The sequence below is a fragment of the Triticum aestivum genome, chromosome 1B (genome assembly GCF_018294505.1).
Source record: "Triticum aestivum cultivar Chinese Spring chromosome 1B, IWGSC CS RefSeq v2.1, whole genome shotgun sequence".
Taxonomy (NCBI): domain Eukaryota; kingdom Viridiplantae; phylum Streptophyta; class Magnoliopsida; order Poales; family Poaceae; genus Triticum; species Triticum aestivum.
The window spans coordinates 454,800,489-454,822,118 of NC_057795.1; positions in this window are offsets into that span (position 1 = coordinate 454,800,489).

The window sequence follows — 21,630 nt, forward strand, 5'->3', positions numbered from 1 at the left end:
CAGGATATACGCGACATATGGAACTGTCCAGTCGGGAATGACCACCAAGACCTCCATGATCAAGTCGACCACCGCTGGGACTTCAACCTCAGTCGGATCTGTGGCACTCTTGGGCTGTGGAGTTTCTTCGGTGAAAGGATCTTCTTTGACTGACGGAGTGTGTATATGCTCCAAGAACACACCACTCGGAATGGCTTCTCTCTTGGAACCTATCTTTGCTAGATCATCAGCTGCTTGATTTTTCAGTCGGGGTATATGATGGAGCTCCAACCCCTCGAACTTCTTTTCCAGCTTCCTCACTGCACTGCAGTATCCAGTCATGGCTGGGCTTCTCATGTCCCACTCCTTCATCACCTGGTTGACCACTAAATCCGAGTCGCCATAGACCATCAGGCGACGGACGCCGAGTGAAATGGCCATGCGCAACCCATATAAGAGGGCCTCATATTCTGCCTCATTGTTGGAGGAATCAAAGTGAATCTGGAGCACATATCTGAGCTTATCTCCTCTGGGGGAAACCAGGACAACCCCAGCACCGGAACCATTCAACATCTTAGAGCCATCAAAGAACATGGTCCAATGCTCCGAGTGAACTTCAGTCGGCTGCTGCTGTTCAATCCACTCGGCGAGGAAATCTGCTATTGCCTGGGACTTAATGGCTTTCTTTGCCTCAAACTTGATATCAAGGGGAAGAAGTTCAATCGCCCATTTGGCCACTCGACCAGTTGCATCTCTGTTGTGCAAAATCTCTGATAGTGGAGCGTCGCTGACGACTGTGATGGAATGATCAGAAAAATAATGAGCAACCTTCTTTGTGGTCATGTATATTCCATACACAAGCTTCTGATAATGAGGATATCTCTGCTTGGATGGAGTCAAGACTTCAGACAAATAATACACTGGGCGCTGAACTTTGAGAGCTTTTCCTTCTTCTTCCCGCTCGACCGTAAGCACAGTACTGACGACTTGTCCTGTGGCTGCGATATAGAGCAACAGAGGCTCTTTGTTGATTGGAGCAGCAAGCACCGGCTGGGTGGAGAGCAGAGCTTTTGGCTCGGCAAACGCTGCATCAGCTTCTAGAGTCCACTCGAACTTGTCTGTCTTTTTCATCAGTCGGTAAAGAGGCAATGCCTTTTCACCGAGTCGTGAGATGAATCGACTTAATGCGGCCAAGCATCCAGTAAGCTTCTGGACATCGTGCACTCGCACAGGGCGTTTCATTCGGAGAATTGTGCCAATCTTCTCTGGATTAGCGTCGATTCCCCGTTCGGAAACGAGAAAACCGAGTAACTTGCCACCGGGAACTCCAAATGTGCACTTTGATGGATTGAGCTTGATATCATACCTTCTGAGGTTGGCAAATGTTTCGGCGAGATCAGCGAGCAGGTCGGAACCTTTTCGTGACTTGACAACGATATCATCCATATATGCTTCCACATTCCGACTGATTTGAGTGAGTAGACACTTCTGAAGCATTCGCATAAATGTGGCTCCGGCATTCTTGAGGCCGAATGGCATGGTGATATAGCAGAAGCACCCGAATGGAGTGATGAAAGCTGTTTTTACCTCGTCGGGTCCGTACAGACGGATCTGGTGGTACCCGGAGTAGGCATCTAGAAAAGACAGTCTCTCGCATCCCGCGGTCGAGTCAACAATTTGATCTATGCGAGGGAGAGGAAAATGATCTTTCGGGCAGGCCCGGTTGATGTGCTTGAAATCAATGCACATTCGGAGTGACTTGTCCTTCTTAGGAACCATGACGACATTAGCGAGCCACTCGGAGTGGTATATCTCTCGGATAAATCCTGCCGCCAACAGTCGAGCCACTTCCTCACCAATGGCTTTTCTCTTCTGGACGGCGGACCGCCGAAGATGCTCTTTGACTGGTTTTGCAGATGAGTCGACTCTTAGGCGATGCTCAGCCAGTCCCCTGGGAACACCTGGCATGTCAGCGGGCTTCCATGCAAAAATGTCCCAGTTCTCATGGAGGAACTGGATGAGCGCTTCTTGCTATTTTGGGTCGAGTGTTGTGGAGATGCGGGTCGGAGCTGCATTGGGGTCGGTCGGGTGAATGTGAATAGGCTTCGTCTCACCGGACGACTGAAATGCAGACTCTGTGGCGGGTTTCTTGGATCGCAACAAGTCACTCGGATCTGCATTTTGCTTGTATTCCTCGAACTCGACCGCTGTCAGCTGGGAATCGGCAATCTTTGAGCCCTTCTGAAAGCACTCTTCTGCCTTTTTCCGATCACCGGTGACAGTGATCACTCCTTTGGGGCCGGGCATCTTCAATTTGAGGTACACGTAACATGGTCGAGCCATGAACCGTGCGTAAGCTGGTCTCCCCAAAATGGCATGATATGCACTCTGAAAATCCACGACCTCAAACGTCAACTTTTCTTTGCGAAAATGTTTCGAATCACCAAACACCATGTCCAAAGCTATTTGGCCAAGTGACTCGGCTTTCTTCCCTGGTATAACTCCATGAAAGCTCATGTTACTAGTGCTCAGTCGGGACATCGGAATGCCCATTCCTTTCAGTGTGTCTGCATACAACAAATTCAGCCCGCTTCCACCGTCCATCAGCACCTTTGTCAGTCGAGTGCCTTCGACAACTGGATCGACCACCAAAGCTTGCCTCCCAGGGGTGGCAATATGAGTCGGGTGATCAGATTGGTCGAATGTGATGGGTATTTGAGACCATTTCAGATAATTTGCTTTTGCTGGGGCAACCATGTTCACCTCTCGGTTAATGACTTTCAGTCGACTCCTGCTTTCCACATCTGCAAAGATCATCAGAGTGGAGTTGATATGCGGATATCCTCCCTCACTGTCCTCCTTGTCTTCGGCCTTGTCCGACTCCTTCTCCTTGTCCTTAGACTGTTTTCCCTGAAACTGCTGGATCAGGAGTCGACATTGGCGAGTGGTGTGCTTCGGGTAGATGATATTCCCCTCTTCGTCTTTCTTCATGTGGATGTGGCATGGCATATCCATTACATCGTTCCCTTCTTTATCCTTTACCTTCTTGGGGTTCCAGGATCCTTTTGGTTTCCCCTTAAACTTTCCCTGAGTCACGGCCAGAGCCTCTCCAGGAGCTGCCGGTTCAGCCTTCCGCTTCTGTTTCCGACTGGTGTTTCCTTTTTCCGACTGACTCGGCTTGTGCTTGCTGCTTCGGAGTCGGTCTTCTTCTTCGCCGTTGGCGTACTTGGTAGCAATCTCCATCATCCGACTCAAGGTCATGTCACCGGTTCGACCAAACTTCAAACTCAGTTCTCTGTTCTTGACGCCATCTTTGAAGGCGCAGACTGCCTGATGATCAGACACATTCTCCACAGTGTGGTGCAAAGTGATCCATCTCTGAATATACTCTCTGAGAGTCTCATTAGCCTTCTGCACACAGACTTGCAACTCTGTCAATCCAGCTGGTCGCTTGCAAGTTCCTTCAAACGTTCTGATGAACACTCGGGACAGATCTTCCCAAGTGTAAATGCTGCTAGGAGGTAATTGAGTCAACCATGCCCTGGCAGAACCTTCCAGCATGAGGGGCAAATGCTTCATGGCCACCTCGTCGTTCCCACCACCAATCTGAACTGCCACTCGGTAGTCTTCAAGCCAAGTTTCAGGCTTAGACTCACCAGTGAACTTGCTGACTCCTGTTGCCAACCTGAAATTGGGAGGGATAACTGCGGCTCTGATAGCTCTGCTGAAACATTCAGGACCAGAAACATGCACTCGACTGCTTGTGGGCGCGTCTCTGTCGAGTCCGCCTCAATGGGCTCTGTTCCGGTCGACCAAACCTTGCACGATAATGGATCGCGCGTCGAAGCCTGGTTCTCTGGGGTCGACTGGAACCCTTCGCCCTGTACTGTACTGACGCCTGTCATCTTGCTGCCGAGGAGCGTAAGACCCACCCCTCGGAGGGGAATTGGGCACTCGACGCCTATCATCTCGGTCGAGTCGGTCGCCATATTGATCTCGCCGATTCTCGCGCCCTTCACGCCGCGGAGGCGATCTGGGGCTGTGAGCCGACTGAACCGTATTCGCAGTGACGGATCGACTGTGAATTCTGTTGCGCGACTGAGACACGGCTGAATTCTGATCTCCTGCTGCCCGGAGCAGATCCCTGATCTGCATCAAACCTCTGCCAGCTTCCGACTGAGAAGGCTGGATGGACTCTGCTATACGGGTCGCAGCTGCTAAATTCTGGATTGGGGTTCGATATACCTGAGTCAGCGGGAAGAGTTGACGTCGACTGGTGTCGGGAACTCGTTGCCGCGCGCGCTCGTCGAGTGCTCGCTGAAGATTCTCCAGTCGAGTGCGTTCGGCCAAATTGGCCAGACGTGCCTCCTCCAAGGCACGAGCCTCGGGGGTTTCTCCTGCGATGGGAGTACGCAGAGCATCCACGTTCCTGCGGCGAAGTTCCTCTCTTTGCAGAGAGTCGAGTGGCTCGGGCTGGTACTCTTCGTGGCCTCGCGCGGGGTCGCCTCCGTCACCTGCTCCACCATCACGGGCGAAGCCAGGGGGACTGCGGGGCCCGTCGACCATCAAGATTTCCGCCGCTGGATCACTGCTACCGCACTCGGATGCCGTCTCTACGGAGCCAGTCGATAGATCGAACAAGCCGTAGAGAGATTCGTCGGGCTCGATTGCCGCAACTTGGGTGGTGGCCGATTGGCGAGCCACCGCGTGCCTCACCCATCGCTGAAGCCTCGACCGGCCCGAGCGCTTGCGCTGGCGGGAGACCGGGAGGGTGGACGATGGAGGAGCCGACCGATACGGGGTCGACGGTTGCCGCAGCAGAACGCCGCGGACACATGCGCGAAAATGCGTCGCACCGCGGACGGGGAGCGCATCAACGTCGAGTGGAGCCTCCTGGAGCCACGCGGAGTCGTCGGCGATGAAGGTGAGAGTGCCGAGACGGATCTCTCGACCCTCGACCAAAACTCTAGCAGACACCATGATGAAAGTACTCGGAAGAATCGCAACTTCTCCACAAAATCGCTAAAACACCTGCCCCACGATGGGCGCCAACTGTCGTGGTTCTAACCCTGACAGTAGAGTGGGGGGTAGGTATGGAGAGGCAAGGTCCTAGCTATGGAGAGGTTGTAAACACCAGGGATGTACGAGTTCAGGCCCTTCTCGGAAGAAGTAATAGCCCTACGTCTCGGAGCCCGGAGGCGGTCGAGTGGATTATGAGTATATGAGTTACAAGGTGCCGAACCCCTCTACCTGTGGAGGGGGGTGGCTTATATAGAGTGCGCCAGGACCCCAGCCAGCCCACGTAGGAGAGGATGTAAGGTGAGTTAAGTCCGTGGCGTTACTGGTAACGCCCCACATAAAGTGTCTTTACTATCATAAAGCCTACTTAATTACAGGCCGTTGCAGTGCAAAGTGCCTCTTGACCTTCTGGTGGTCGAGTGAGTCTTCATGGTCGAGTCCTTCAAGTCAGTCGAGTGAGTCCCTCGTTGGTCGACTGGAAGGCGACCTCTTCTAAGGGTGTCCTTGGGCAAGGTACTTAGATCAGGTCCATGACCCTACCCTAGGTACATGACCCCATCAGGGCACCAGTGGATACGGCTAGCCATGGAAAGTGAAAGTTATGGTAGAAAAGGAATAAACCTTATTTTCTATTTGGGAACCACCTATGATGTATCTAGCATGGAAAGTGTTGGGATGCTCCAAGTCGTTTTCGTTGGTAGGGAAAGTATGCCTCTCAAAAATAATTTTATCTCTCAATTTAAGCTATGAGCTCTGGCACCCCTACAAATCCCAACTTCCCTCTGCAAAGGGCCTTTCTTTCACTTATGCAATTTTTACTTTTGAATTTGAGTCTCCATCTTCTCTTATAAAGCACCAACTAAGGGGCACTACGATCATATTTGAGCATTGGGTGTAGCTAATATTCGAGTGTGTTTCATGAATGGGTCAATGATTGAGCATGATGGGCTTGGGATAACTTGCTTTAGTGTTGATATTTTAAAAGACATGGTTGCTTGTTTGTATGCTTGAGTATTAAAGTCTTCATGTCAAAACTAGACTATTGCTTTGAATCATATAAAAGTCCATATGTCCATGCTATAAAAGAAAAGAATGTGATGAACATGTTAGGCAGCATTCCACATCAAAAATTCTGTTTTTATCATTTACCTACTCGAGGACGAGCAGGAATTAAGCTTGGGGATGCTGATATGTCTCCAACGTATATATAATTTTTGATTATTCCATGCTGTTATATTATCATTCTTGGATGTTTTACAATCATTTTATAGTCATTTTACATCATTTTTTGGTACTAACCTATTGACATAGTGCCAGTGCCAGTTGATGTTTTCTGCATGTTTTTTACATCGCAGGAAATCAATATCAAACGGAGTCCAAATGCAACGCAACTCCTGGAGGATTTTTTTGGGCCAGAAGAAAGCCAATGGGCCAAGGAAGCACCTGAGGGGCTGCTTGAGGTGAGCAGTACCCACCAGGGCGCGCCCTCGGGGGTTGGGCCCACCTCGGGTGCCCCCCGAACCGCCTCTTTGCTCTATAAATACCCAAATATTCCAAAACCCCTAGGGGAGTCGACGAAATATTGATCCAGCCGCCGTAGAGTCCAGAACCACCAGATCCAACCTAGATACCGTCATGGAGGGGTTCACTACTTCCACTGGTGCCTCTCCTATGATGCGTGAGTAGTTCTTTGTGGACCTACGGGTCTATAGTTACTATCTAGATGGCTTCCTCTCTCTCTCTTGATAATCAATACAATGGTCTATTGGAGATCCATCTGATGTAAGTCTTTTGGCGGTGTGTTTGTTGGGATCCGATGAACTTTGAGTTTATGATCAGATCTATGTTTTTATCCATGAAAGTTATTTGAGTCTTCTTTGATCTCTTATATGCATGATTGCTTCCTCGTATTTCTTCTCTAATATTTTGGTTTTGTTTGGCCAACTTGATCTATTTATCCTGCAATGGGAAGAGGTGCTTTTTAGTGGGTTCAATCTTACGGTGCTTGATCCCAGTGACAGAAAGGGAACCGATGATAACCCACAAGTATAGGGGATCACAACAGTTTTCGAGGGTAGAGTATTCAACCGAAATTTATTGATTCGACATAAGGGGAGCCAAAGAATATTCTCAAGTATTAGCAGCTGAGTTGTCAATTCAACCACACCTGAAAGACTTAATATCTGCTGCAAAGTATTTAGTAGCAAAGTAGTATCACTACAAAAAAAATACACTTCCGTGATGATACGTGTTTGTCACAGTAGGTCGCGTTTTTTGTCATGCATGTACATCCATGACAAATTTATGATAGAATCAAGATAGTCATACTTGTTGAGGGAGTCCCGGACTAGGGGGTGTCCGGATAGCCGAACTACCATCATCGGCTGGACTCCAAGACTATGAAGATACAAGATTGAAGACTTCGTCCCGTGTCCGGATGGGACTTTCCTTGGCGTGGAAGGCAAGCTTGGCGATACGGATATGTAGATCTCCTACCATTGTAACCGACTCTGTGTAACCCTAGCCCTCTCCGATGTCTATATTAACCGGATGGCCTTAGTCCATAGGACGAACAACAATCATACCATAGGCTAGCTTCTAGGGTTTAGCCTCCTTGATCTCGTGGTAGATCTACTCTTGTAACCCACATCATCAATATTAATCAAGCAGGACGTAGGGTTTTACCTCCATCAAGAGGGCCCGAACCTGGGTAAAAACATCGTGTCCTTCGTCTCCTGTTACCATCCGCCTAGACGCACAGTTCGGGACCCCCTACCCGAGATCCGCCGGTTTTGACACCGACATTGGTGCTTTCATTGAGAGTTCCTCTGTGTCGTCACCGATAGGCTCAATGGCTTCTTCGATCATCAACGACGATGCATTCCAGGGTGAGACCTTCCTCCCCGGACAGATCTTCGTATTCGGCGGCTTTGCACTACGGGCCAATTCGCTTGGCCATCCAGAGCAGATTGAAAGCTACGCCCCTGGCCGTCAGGTCAGATTTGGAAGTTTGAACTTCACGGCCGACATCCGCGGGGGCTTGATTTTCGACGGATTCGAGCCACAGCCGAGCGTGCCGCACTGTCATGTCGAGCATGATTTAGCTCTGCCACCGGACAGTACCCTGGAGGCCGCACTCGAGCCCGCTCCGATCCTCAATTCGAAGCCGGCCACGCAGATCGAGGACGGATGCCTAGACACCGCCTCAGGGGCTGCAACCTCTACGGCGATGGAGCCGAACACTGACTTTGTCCCTCATAAAGCTCGTGACTCCGAGGTGCCGGACTCCTCGCCGGACTCCGAACCTCCCACGCCCGCGCTGATCGAATCCGATTGGGCGCCGATCATGGAGTTCACCGCAGCGGACGTCTTTCAACACTCACCTTTCGGCGACATCTTGAGTTCGCTAAAATATCTCTTGTTATCAGGAGAGCCCTGGCCGGACTGCGGTCAGGACGGTTGGGATGCGGACGACGAGGAAATTCAAAGCCCACCCACCACCCACTTGGTAGCCGCTGTCGACGATTTAACTGACATGCTAGACTGCGACTCCGAGGACATCGACGGTATGGACGACGATGCCGGGGACGACCAAGAACCAGCACCCAACGGGCGCAGGAAAGCCACCCCATCCCACAACGTATGCATGCTGGACACACCAAAAGGAAGCGACAGTGAGGAAAAACGGGACGTGGCGAAGGACAACTCCCCCAACAGACAAACAAAGCGGCAACGCAAGCGCCGCCTGAAGACCGGCATCGACAAAAACGGTACCCATAAACATAGAGGCATACGACGGAACAACAGACCCCGGAGTATGGATTCAGGATTATATCCTACACATACACATGGCAAGAGGAGACGATCTCCATGCCATAAAATACCTTCCCCTCAAGCTCAAAGGGCCGGCCCGGCATTGGCTTAAAAGCCTCCCAGAAAATACGATTGGGGGTTGGGAAGAGCTTGAGGATGCGTTTCGAGCAAATTTTCAGGGGACTTATGTCTGGCCTCCGGATGCAGATGATTTAAGTCACATAACTCAACAGCCCGGAGAATCAGCATGCAAATTCTGGAACAGGTTCCTCACTAAAAAGAACCAAATAGTCGACTGTCCGGATGCTGAAGCCTTAGCAGCCTTCAAACACAACGTCCGAGACGAATGGCTTGCCAGACACCTCGGCCAGGAAAAACCAAGAACAATGGCCGCACTAACAAGTCTCATGACCCGCTTTTGCGCGGGGGAAGACAGCTGGTTGGCTAGATGCAACACCAGCGACCCGAGTACATCCAAAATCAGGGATGGAAATGGGAAATCACGACGCAAAAAAGATCAGCGTCGGAACAAGGAGAATGGCCCAAATAGTACGGCGGTCAACGCCGGATTCAAAAGCTCTCGGCCGAACAACAAAACACTGCCCTTAAAGGATAACAGTGACGAGCTATCCAACCTCAACAAGATTTTGGATAGACTGTGTCAAATACACGGTACCTCCGGGAAGCCTGCAAACCATACCTACAGAGATTGTTGGGTCTTCAAGCAGTCCGGCCGACTTAACGCCGAACACAAGGGGCTCGACACACCAAGTGAAAGTGAAGAAACCCAAAAGCAGCGCTCCGGAAACCAAAAGACTTTCCCATTAGAAGTCAAAACAGTGAACTCACTTCACGTGATAACACGCAGCGCGGCCCCTGCTATACCAGGACACTATCCGCAGACTGGGGATAGAACCCACCAAAATTCGCCATAGCAAGCACTTCCTTGAAAGGAGTGACGCCAGGCCTTTTCAGCCAATTTTACAGGCTCTGTACCACTAGGGGTCGTGTTCGGTTCATCCGACAACCTCCGTCGTGAAAAGCTCACCCTCCATCGCCCCATTTAGCAGTAGCCCTTAAGCACTACTGGGGCGTGCAGCTTTCACCCGCTTTAATGCAATACCACATTACGCGTCTCTTACGCTTAAAAATGCCCGGTCCACGTGGCATATTCTTAAAACTCCAGGTGTCTCTCGACCACGGAGAATGTGCGGCTGCCTAGACAGCCACACATTATTCCGACCTTGTAGGTCAAAGCCCCTAAAAATAGGTCATCTAGACCTCGGACATGGTTAGACGAGTCCGGCGTAACTTAACAAGGGGTTTCCCAGCCGCATACCCCTTTTTTTAGGGGGCCGCGCGCATAAAGGATGAAAGCTAATAAAGCTCAACTTTCTTCATCTTCCAAATTATACTTTATTTTGATACACTTTTTGCATGATATTTCTTAGAAACTAAGTCCTTCTCTTTTACAGATGAAGCACGTGCTACACCCATCCAGGATACAGCACAACGGAGACACATGCGCTGACGTGCAGTAGGGAACCGTTGCAAGGATTCTTTTCAGATTAAGACCCTGCGTAAACCTTTCTCACTGTCTCTTATTGATACACATCCCCCGGTTTCCTACCAGAGCCGAGGAGGAGGCTGGCGTTTTGGCATCGGCCGCGTCAGAAGTTCCCGCCTGTACCTGGACACTAGGGGCTTAGGGCTTTATTCTGCCCGATATCATAAAGACCGAACACCTCAGGGAGTGTTCGACGTCTCGAGTTAGGCCTTATATGCATTAGTTCTGAATCATGTCTTTGGTCAAATGTTGGGTTTGCCCGGCTCCTGTGTTTTGCTGCCTTACGTTCCGTATCATCGGCTAACGCGGCACCAGGAGAACTACTGCGATTGTGCCCCGGTTCGGCCGGGAGAGCACCTCAGTAGAGAAAGCCGAAAACTGACTGTCATGATATAGCGAGAGACTGGTCAACCACTCGATCGACCATTGGAATGTTTAGAATTCCTCCGCTTTGACGAAGGACCGCTTCCCGGTCAGGCACATACGCGCCCCAAGTTCGGAGAAGCGCGGTGCCATCAGGGGCTATATAGTAGCCCCACATTCGAGCTCCTATGGCTAAGTGAAAGTGATAAAGCATTATAGTCCGGTTGCCTAGTTTGCTATGCTATCACCTCCTTAAAAGGACCAAGACGCTGGATTAAGTGTGAAAAAGCGTTTTTCTTTTTGCAAACACCCCCGCACCATGTGCGTGGGGGCTGAAGCCAAAGACTGCCATCTTTCAGATTATACATACATATACGGCCGCACAGGAGATAGTTCAATACTTGAACACACAAGTATAAAAAGTCATTGCATTATAAACATGATCTTAGAAATCATACATGTCATTCAAACATAACATCTTTCGAGCGCTGCGACTCTATTATATGAGCGCCCTACAGGACTTCCTCAAAGTAATGCTCGGTGGGGAATCGGCTTCTGTCCGAACCCCGGGATGCAACAGCGGTGGCATCCATCTCCGCCCAGTATGTTTTACCATGGGTGAGAGCCATCCGCGCACCTTCTATGCATGCCGACCGCTTCATCGCCTTAATATGCGACACTGCCCCAAGGAATTGCTGCAACAAGCCAAAATAACTCTTCGGCTTGGGCCTTTTCGGCCACAGATGAGTTACCACATCCGTCATGGCCAGTCCGGACAATCTATTCAGCTCAGCCCACTCAACCAGTCGATCACTCAACGGAAGTGGACGCTCCGGACTATGGAATTGAGACCAAAAAAGCTCTTCCATTTCATGATCCTCCTGGCTTCGAAAGTGCACGACTACGTCAGCCGCACTCGCCACCAAGTCCAAATAAGGATCCTCCGCACCATACAATCGGCCCAACTGAGCATACTTCGGATCCGTGAACTTCCTACGCAGCATAAAGGGCTTTCCAGCCACAATGTCTCCGACCTGACGCAATTCCTCCTTCATAGCCCACATCGCACTACGGGCATCCTTGGCCTCGGCATCGGCCTTCTTCAGGTCCTCTTGCTCCGCTCGGCGTTCTCCTTCAAGAACTTCCAGGCGGTCGGTAGCAACTCTTAATTTCATGGCCACTCCAGCCATCTCCTCCCTGCTTCGGCAGTGAGCAGCCTTCTCGGCTTCTAGCCCTTCCGCTGCCTTCAAGGCAGCCGCCTCACTCTTTCTGGCTTGCTCCTTGGCCCGAGCAAGTTCTGCTCGAAGGTCCTCCACAGCAGCAGCACCATCTGCATCTAAGCATACAATTTGTAAGGAATGGGCGTCAGCTCCCTTACTAACCAACCGCGGGGCAACCACATACCTTGTGACTCATCAAGTCGTCTATTGACCAGCGAGATGTTCGCATCTGCAGCGTCGAGTTACTTCTTCAGCTCGGCAAATTCATCAGTCCGGCTGGGCACCGAACGTTCCGCCACCTGCATGGGAAAGGCGACAGTTAATAACCGAGATTACGATCCTAGGCACGCTGTCGTTTTCGACAGCATACCAAGTCTCGGGGGCTACTATCTATACAGGGCGCACTTCATGTGCAAAACTGTCCACAGGTATGTCATTTTTTGCGTACCTCAAATCCCGTCAGTAAACTTCTGACGGCCTCATACAACCCGGTTTCGGCAGACAAGATCCTCTCAATCACATCACCCATTAATGTGCGGTGATCTTCTGAGATGGACGCCCTCTTAAGCAAATCCTGCAGCTCCACCGGCCGTACTCCAATGGGCGCCGAACTCTCCGGTCCCGCCGGATTCGGGGAGACCCTTCGTGACGACACCTCAGGGTCGTCCGCCCCACACGACGGGGCGGCAGATGAAGGCGTTTCGCTTTCCATCATCTCCGGACGAAGGTCTCCCGAAGATGAGCTGTGCTGAGATGGGCTGGGATCCGAACTACAAGGTAAAAACTTCGTTACCTTTATACATTAAGCAGGGGTGTCTGATAATATTAAAATCCCCCTCTTCACTTACGGCTCGTTAGAGGGCTGATTCCTCCGAGGAGACAGTTCGGCCGGGGCACTTTCTGGCGCAGGACCTTCCGGTACTGATTTCTTTCCCCGCTTTGAGGCCTTGGCCTCCGGGTCTTCGGAAGCGTTCCTCTTCTCCCCCTGGAAGGAGGGACTCTCGGTTCCTCCCTTACTAAACGCCTCCTTGGCAGAGGTGACAGTTTCCCCGTGCCCCCTTTGCCCTCATTCGAAGGTGCAACCTCCAACATTTTGATTAACACGGGATCCTGCGTGGTCTCACGGAGGGGGGCCGGACACCGTATCAATTGTGCTTGCGCTATCCACTCCTGTCCATGTATAGCTGGTTAAAAGGCAAGCTCACGATAAATAAATGGATAGTGTGTCCGGACACAGGGCTACTTACTTGAGTATCCGGGCGATTGCAGCTTAGGCCAGCGTCCTCGGTCAATTTCGGATGCGTCTCTTGCGATCCGAAGAATAGTTTATACATCTCCATGGGAGTCAAACCCATGAAGTGTTGAAGAGCTCGCGGCCCCTCCAGATTAAATTCCCACAGACGAAGGGGGCGACGTTTGCAGGGCAGTAGGCGCCGGATCAACATGACCTGCACCACTGCGACCAGATTGATCTCCCTTTCTTGGAGGACTCGAATCCGGTCCTGCAACAGGGGGACGTCTTTGGGCAGCCCCCAGTCACGCCCCTTGTTGACCCATGACATCAGCTGCTGTGGAGGGTCCGAGCGAAAGACGGGCGGCGACTTCTGCCTGCTGCCCCGGGGAGCGGTGATATAAAACCACTCCTGTTGCCACAAGACGAGCTCCTCTTGGAAAGAGCCCGTGGGCCATGGAGCTTCGGCCCTCTTGCTTATAACCGCCCCGCCGCACTCTTCCTGACGCCCCTCAATCATCTTCGGCTCCACGTTGAAGGTTTTGAGCCATAAGCCGAAGTGAGGGGTAGTGCGGAGGAAGGCTTCACAGACGAAAATGAATGATGAGATATGGAGGATGGACTCCGGAGCCAGGTCGTGGAATTCCAGCCCATAGTAAAACATGAGCCCCCTCATGAAGGGATCCGTCGGGAAGCCTAAACCCCGACGGAAGTGAGACATGAACACGACGATCTCGCCAGGCTCGGGAGTTGGGATAACTTTGCCCTCGGGCAGGCAGCCTATGCGAAATCTCGTAGGTTAAGTACCTGGCATCTCTCAGCTTTAGCACGTCCTTCTCCGTGATGGAGGAGGGCATCCACCGGCCTCGTAGATCAGGACCGGACATTGTCGAGGATTGAAGGTACCTGAATTCAGAGCCCTGGGTGTTGGAACTCAGGGAGAGGGGCGGATTCGATAGAGGATTGAATAAAAAGAACGGGCCTTGGTCTCATTATAAAGAGGAAGAATACCAAGAGCCGTCCCCGTGACCGTTTGGAACCCGCCTTCGATGGAGGGGGCGTGGCAACGGGCGCGGTTGGGTTACCCACGTCCGTATTGATGGGAATCCCGGAATAAGGGGAACACTATCTCTGCTTCAACAAGACGTGCCAAGGAAACCTCCTCGCTAAACGCGCTGAGGTGGAACAATAAAAACAATTCGAGTAAAGGCTTGGAAGTGGTGTGACGTCATGCCGTAGAATATGTCAGTAGATTGATCTGGTGTAATATTATTCTCTCTACGGTGGTATGTGGAATTTATTTTTGCAGAGCCGGACACTATCCTGGTGTTCACAATCTTCTATAAATTATTCAGAGGAGGAACCCGCCTTGCAATGCCGAAGACAATATGCGCGCCGGACTCGTCGTCATTGAAGCCTGGTTCAGGGGCTACTGAGGGAGTCCCGGACTAGGGGGTGTCCGGATAGCCGAACTACCATCATCGGCCGGACTCCAAGACTATGAAGATACAAGATTGAAGACTTCGTCCCGTGTCCGGATGGGACTTTCCTTAGCGTGGAAGGCAAGCTTGGCGATACGGATATGTAGATCTCCTACCATTGTAACCGACTCTGTGTAACCCTAGCCCTCTCGAGTGTCTATATAAACCGGATGGCCTTAGTCCATAGGACGAACAACAATCATACCATAGGCTAGCTTCTAGGGTTTAGCCTCCTTGATCTCGTGGTAGATCTACTCTTGTAACCCACATCATAAATATTAATCAAGCAGGACGTAGGGTTTTACCTCCATCAAGAGGGCCCAAACCTGGGTAAAGACATCGTGTCCTTCGTCTCCTGTTACCATCCGCCTAGACGCACAGTTCGGGACCCCCTACCCAAGATTCGTCGGTTTTGACACCGACACCTGTGCTGTCGTAGAAGTGTTCCATGACATTACCAAAATTATCATCACGGAAGTGTCCACTTCCATGACGATAAATTGCGCGTCACAGAAGTGCTTTCGTCAATGGTGACCGACACGTGGCATCCACCGTAATGGAACGCCGTTAAGCTATCGGGTCGGGTTTTGGATCCGATAACCCGTTAACAGCCCCGACCAATGGGGATTTTCCACGTGTAAAATTCTGATAGGCCGACGGATCCACGGGTCAGCTTCGCGTTGGTACAGGTGTCACTCATCCAACGGTCGAGATGACCTATGATATGTTGACACGTGGACCGGCCCAAAAGTGGCCCACAAAGTTTAAATGGGCCGGACCAACCGAAGGCCCATAAGATTTAGCGGGCCATAATGGGCCGGCCTAGCTAAAGACCCACAAAATTTAGCGGACCATAATGGGCCGGCCCAGCTAAAGGCCCACAAGATTTTGCGGACCACAATGGGCCAGCCCAGCTAAAGGCCCACAAGATTCTGCAGACCATAATGGGCCGGCCCAGCTAAAGGCCCAACATTCACTGTCAAATCGACCCGTCAACAGCCTGTCCTAAACTTGTCATCAATGCGGCCCATGGTCACTTCTGGCCCGTTAAGTGTCCGCTAAGTAATTGGGCCGAATTACGGCCCGGTGTATTTTTGGCCTGTTAAAGGTCCGGTTTCATTTGGGCCCATTTACAGGCCATGAAAACTTTTGGCCCATAAATGACCGTAAAGGATTTGGGTCATATTCGGCCATGTCTGACATTCGGCCTGTTAGAGGCCCACTATAGATTTGGTCCACTTTCGGCCTGTTGTCATTTTTGGCCTGTTAACTCCGGACGTAAACCATGGGCCATATGTGGCCCAACGTCATATCAGGCCCATTAACGACCCATATAAAAATGGCGATAATCTAGCCCGACCAAAGTTCCGGCCCGTTAAAGGCCCGTGTATTAGGTTGGTGCATTTACGGCCCGTCCAAATATTGGCCTGTCAAAGATCCGCATCATAAATGGGCCACCATTTCGGCCAGCTAAGTCCAGTGGGTTATTTGGAACAATCAGGGCCCAATCTCACTTTCGGTCTATTAAAGGCCCATGTTTTTATGGGCTCGAGATATTTACACCTGTAAAAGGCCTAATTTTACTGAGGGCCCAAATTATGTTTAGGCCTCTTAAAGGTCCACTATGGGCACATGCTTACTAGAAAAATATGAAAGCTTATGCTGATTTAGGCCCAGATATTTTTAGTGGGCTACATGCCAATTTTGGCCCGTAATCATTTTTAGCCCAATTGGAATGGGCCCGACGAATTTTGGCATGTTGGGCTGCTACGAAGCTTTTGGCCGAATACATTACTAAGATAAACCTACACTATACAAAAATAGCGTCGTAATTACTGCAGCCTGTTGCAACATCATAAATGTTGTATCACAACAAAATATATTCCAACCATACAACAAAAGGCCTGTTGGCATAAAGTTTACAGTCCTTCCAGATAAAAGCACCATCAGATGTATGGAAGCATAGATCATTTGACCTGAGTGCTAATGTTTCAGGCTGTAGAATCTGATGGAGCAGCATGATCTCCACCTTTTTTCCGCCATTGCTCTTGAACGACGAAGCGAATGTCTGATAGTCTGGTTTCAAAACCATTCATATCTTGACGACATTTCTCAACCACTATTCTTGTTTCCGAAACAACGTCCATTAGGGATTGGACTTGTGTAACGCCCCGAGCCCGGTGCTTCAGATGCCTTCCTTATTTTCCGAGATTCGTCGTGCGATTTGTTTTGTTCATTGCATTCATCCTTGCGTCATGTCATTAACCTTTGCATCTCAACTCAACTAAATAAATGGCATGGATCTTTGATCCATTTAAATCGAGGGAATTCACATGGTGATTCTCTTTAAAACATATCCTCTCGATATTTAGAGAGCTATAATAAATATTCCAATTATTTGGATTTACCGCAAACACACTTACAAAATATCCTAATGCCTTTGTTGTCTTAATTCTTGATCTCCAACTTTGCCATTATTCTTTCATCATCTTTCGGAGCTCCACAAAAAATCCCAACATTTTTGGAAACCTCTAATTCCTAGTCCTTGCTCAAACCTTTTGAATTAAATTCAAATGACTTTGAATTTAATTCCTGCAATCTTGCCACTCCTATTTTTCATGGACCGTGCACATTTTTATGAGTCCGTGGAAATAATCCCCATGCCCAAGTCCCTTCTCTAACCTTTTTCTTTCTTTCCTTTTCTTTCTTTATTTTTTTTCTCTCTTCTGTCATGTGTGTGAGGGAGAGAGAGATTCCAGCCCAGCCCAGCCGACCATTTGGGTCTCCTGTAGCTGCGGCCCAAGGCCCAGCCGACCCCTCTAACCCTAGCCGCCAGGAGACCGATCCCCTCCTCTCACTCGCTCCCTCTCGTCCTCCCACCACCGCCGCCACACACACGCATCGCACACAAGCGGAGCGCCCGCGCCCGATCCCCTCAAGCTCGCCACCGGGCCAGGACCTCCTCGCCTGCCTCCTCATCTACTCGGTGCCATTGCCTCGTCAGCTCAGTCGCCAGGGGAGGAGCCCCTCGACCTGTTCCCTTCGGCCCTGACTCCGGCGAGTGCCACCTCGTCGACTCTCCTCCATGCGACGCCTCCCCTCTGCTTCTTCGCCCTCGCCTTGTACCCCGCCACCACAGGAGCTGCTCCATCCACCCCGCACTGGAGCCGTCGTTCCCGCGCTGCTGCCGTTCTCGCGGCATCGACCTCCCCTTCGGCCTCTGTTGTCGCACCTCTGCGGTTCACGGTTGCCCTCTGCCTCGAGTCCGAGCTCGAGCCCTGCCCGACGCTGCCATGGATAGACACCTCGCCTGGATCCGTCAAGCTCCGCCGCCCCTCTGCTCCTGCTTCCTTTCCAGCGCACCAGCCTCAACCTCTTTCCCTACGCGTGAGATGCTCTCCTCCATCACCCACCTCGCGCCGGCTCCTTCTCCCTCACACCCGAGCCTTGCCGCTGCCTGCGTCCGTCCACCACTTGCAGCTGCCGGAGCAGGACCTCCTCGTCGTGGCTCTGCCTCCACTAGCAGCCTCCTGCAGCCTGTCATCTCCATGGCCTTGAGCAGCCCAAGGCCCGGGCGTTCTAGCCCTTGCACATCACTGTTGACCCGAGGAGACCACCGCCAAGTTCCATCAAGCCGACCGTGTACGTCTACCGTCATCGTGGGTTTTCATCAAGTTCGGCTACAGCACAAAGATATGTGCAACTACGCGGATTCGCCAAGTATGACTACTCATGGGACCCGTCAAGTTCATCTACGTGCATGTACGACTACACCTGCTGATGCGTCAAGTACCTTGGAACATCTACGACTACGCGGACTGTACCACGATGACCGTGTACCACAACCGTCGACCCCGGAGACATCGGACGCGTCAAGTTCCTCTTCGAGACGTGTACCACTACTTCCACTACCGCCGCCGCCGTGTACGACTACTTCCTCTACCGACGCCGTGTACAACTACTTCCACGACGTCCCGTGAACGCCTACTTCCTCTACACCGCTCCGAACTCGTTCCGCTCCGAAAACACACGCTTCGAAGGTATAAGACCCGAGATGACCGACCGTGAACGAATGCTTGAGTGTTGTATGAGTTGTACCATATGTTTGCACCATGATCGAATCGTCCTTGCGATGCCCCTCTTTTGCCGTGCCACCGTCCCGTGGGAACCCGGTAGTCGGGAGCACCCCACCATCTCTAGCATGTTGCGCACATCCGCACACTTCTCTCTTGCATCGGTATCTCAATCGAGTTACCGGAACCGATATGTTGCCGTGGCACCATTTTCGGATATGCTGCCGTGGCACCATTTTCGTTATCGTTGCCGTGGCACCATTTTCGTTATCGTTGCCGTGGCACCCCTTTTGTTCCGCCATGGTGACCAAATGCTCCCTATCATATTAGATGTCAACATTTTCATAAATTGCATAAACTTGCATATGTCATCCGCATCATGTTAACAACATTTAAATGCTTAAAAATTGTTGTTGCATTAAATTACTAAATGACATGAGGATTTTCCGGAATTGTTGTTTGTGTTTCCGGCCTCATTTAAATTGCCTAGCTAGGTAGTTTTGTTATGCTTAACCTCTTGCCATGTTTAAAAACATTTAATATTGATGAGTAGCCTAACCGAGAGAGAACTAAATATTTGAATGTGGTGTTTCGTCAATATGCAACTCGTTGCATATTGAGCTCCACTTAAATTTGTAGTGTTGTTTGCTTCACCTTGCCATGCCATGTCACTTTAATCCGGACATGCATCATACTTGATTGTGCATCATGCCATGATTATGCCTGTGTGTTTACCATGTTGTTTGCTTCTTTTCGGTTTGCTTCTCTCGTTAGCTTCGGTTTTGTTCCGGAGATTGTGAGGATTCGTTCGACTACGTTTGTTTGTCTTCTTCATGGACTCATTCTTCTTCCTATCGGGATTTTAGGCAAGATGACCATTACCCTTGATATCACTTCTATCTTTGCTTGCTAGTTGCTTCGTTCTATCGCTGTGCTGCATTACCTATCACTTGTTTACCATGCCTCCCATATTGCCATGTCAGCCTCTAACCTTTGACACCTTTCCTATGCAAACCATTGCTTGGCTACGTTACCGCTTTGCTCAGCCCCTCTTATAGCATTGTTAGTTGCAGGTGAAGTTGAAGATTGCTCCATGATGGACAGGATTATGTTGGGATATCTCAATATCTCTTATATTATTAATGCATCTATATACTTGGTAAAGGGTGGAAGACTCGGCCTTATGCCTGGTGTTTTGTTCCACTCTTGCCGCCCTAGTTTCCGTCATACCGGTGTTATGTTCCCGGATTTTGCGTTCCTTACGCGGTTGGGTGATTTATGGGACCCCCTTAACAGTTCGCTTTGAATAAAACTCCTCCAGCAAGGCCCAACCTTGGTTTTATCATTTGCCACCTAAGCCTTTTTCCCTTGGGTTCTGCAGACTCAAGGGTCATCTTTATTTTAACCCCCCCGGGCCAGTGCTCCTTCGAGTGTTGGTCCGAAATGAGCAACCTGCGGGGCCACTTCGTGGCAACTCGAGCGCTGGTTTTACTCGTAGCTTGACTTATCCGGTGTGCCCTGAGAACGAGATATGTGCAGCTCCTATCGGGATTTGTCGGCGCATCGGGCGGCTTTGCTGGTCTTGTTTTACCATTGTCGAAATGTCTTGTAAACCGGGATTCCGAGTCGGATCGGGTCTTCCTGGGAGAAGGTCTATTCCTTCGTTGATCGCGAGAGCTTGTCATGGGCTAAGTTGGGACACCCCTGTAGGGTATAATCTTTCGAAAGCCGTGCCTGCGGTTATGAGGCAGATGGGAATTTGTTAATGTCCGGTTGTAGATAACTTGACACCAGATACGAATTAAAACGCATCAACAACGTGTGTAGCCGTGATGGTCTCTTTTCGGCGGAGTCCGGGAAGTGAACACGATTTGTGTTATGTTTGACGTAAGTAGGAGTTCAGGATCACTTCTTGATCATTGCTAGTTCACGATCGTTCCATTGCTTCTCTTCTCGCTCTTATTTGCGTATGTTAGCCACCATATGTGCTTAGTCGCTGCTGCAACCTCACCACTTTACCCCTTCCTTTCCCATAAGCTTATATAGTCTTGATCTCGCGGGTTTTGAGATTGCTGAGTCCTCGTGACTCACCAGATACTTTCACAATAGTTCCAGGTGCCGATGATACCCGTGCAGGTGATGCAACCGAGCTCAGATGGGAGCTCAACGAAGATCTTAGTTGTTGCTATGTTTTGTTTCTTGATGATCAGTAGTGGAGCCCAGTCAGGACGATCAGGGATCTAGCAGTTGGGTTATCTTCTTTTCTTTTGGCTTCGTCCGTAGTCGGACTATATGTGTGTACTCTGAATGATGTATGATTTATTATATGTTCATTGTGTGAAGTGGCGATTGTAAGCCAACTCTTTATCCCATTCTTGTTCATTACATGGGATTGTGTGAAGATGACCCTTCTTGCGACAAAACCACAATGCGGTTATGCCTCTAAGTCGTGCTTCGACATGTGGGAGATATAGCCGCATCGTGGGTGTTACAAGTTGGTAATCAGAGCCATCCCCGACTTAGGAGCCCCCTGCTTGATTGTTTGCTGGCGTTGTTGAGTCTAGAACAAAAATGTTTTGAGTCTTAGGATTATATATATCGGAGAGTAGGATTATTTTTACTCCTCAGTCCCTTCATCGCTCTGGTGAGGTCTCCTGACGTAGATGTTTTGACTTTTCTCTCCTCAAATTTCACTAAATTTTTTTTAGGATCACACGGGTATCTTGGAATCGTTCCGATGGTTTTGTGACGAGAACATTGTTCTTGGTGCCTCCTGTCTATTTATGTGGCATTGACCCAGGGAGTTGAGCTCCGAGGTGTTGTCATCATAATTTTATCGTTGCAGTTCTAGAATACCTGAGTTTTGCCGACATCAAAAATCTCT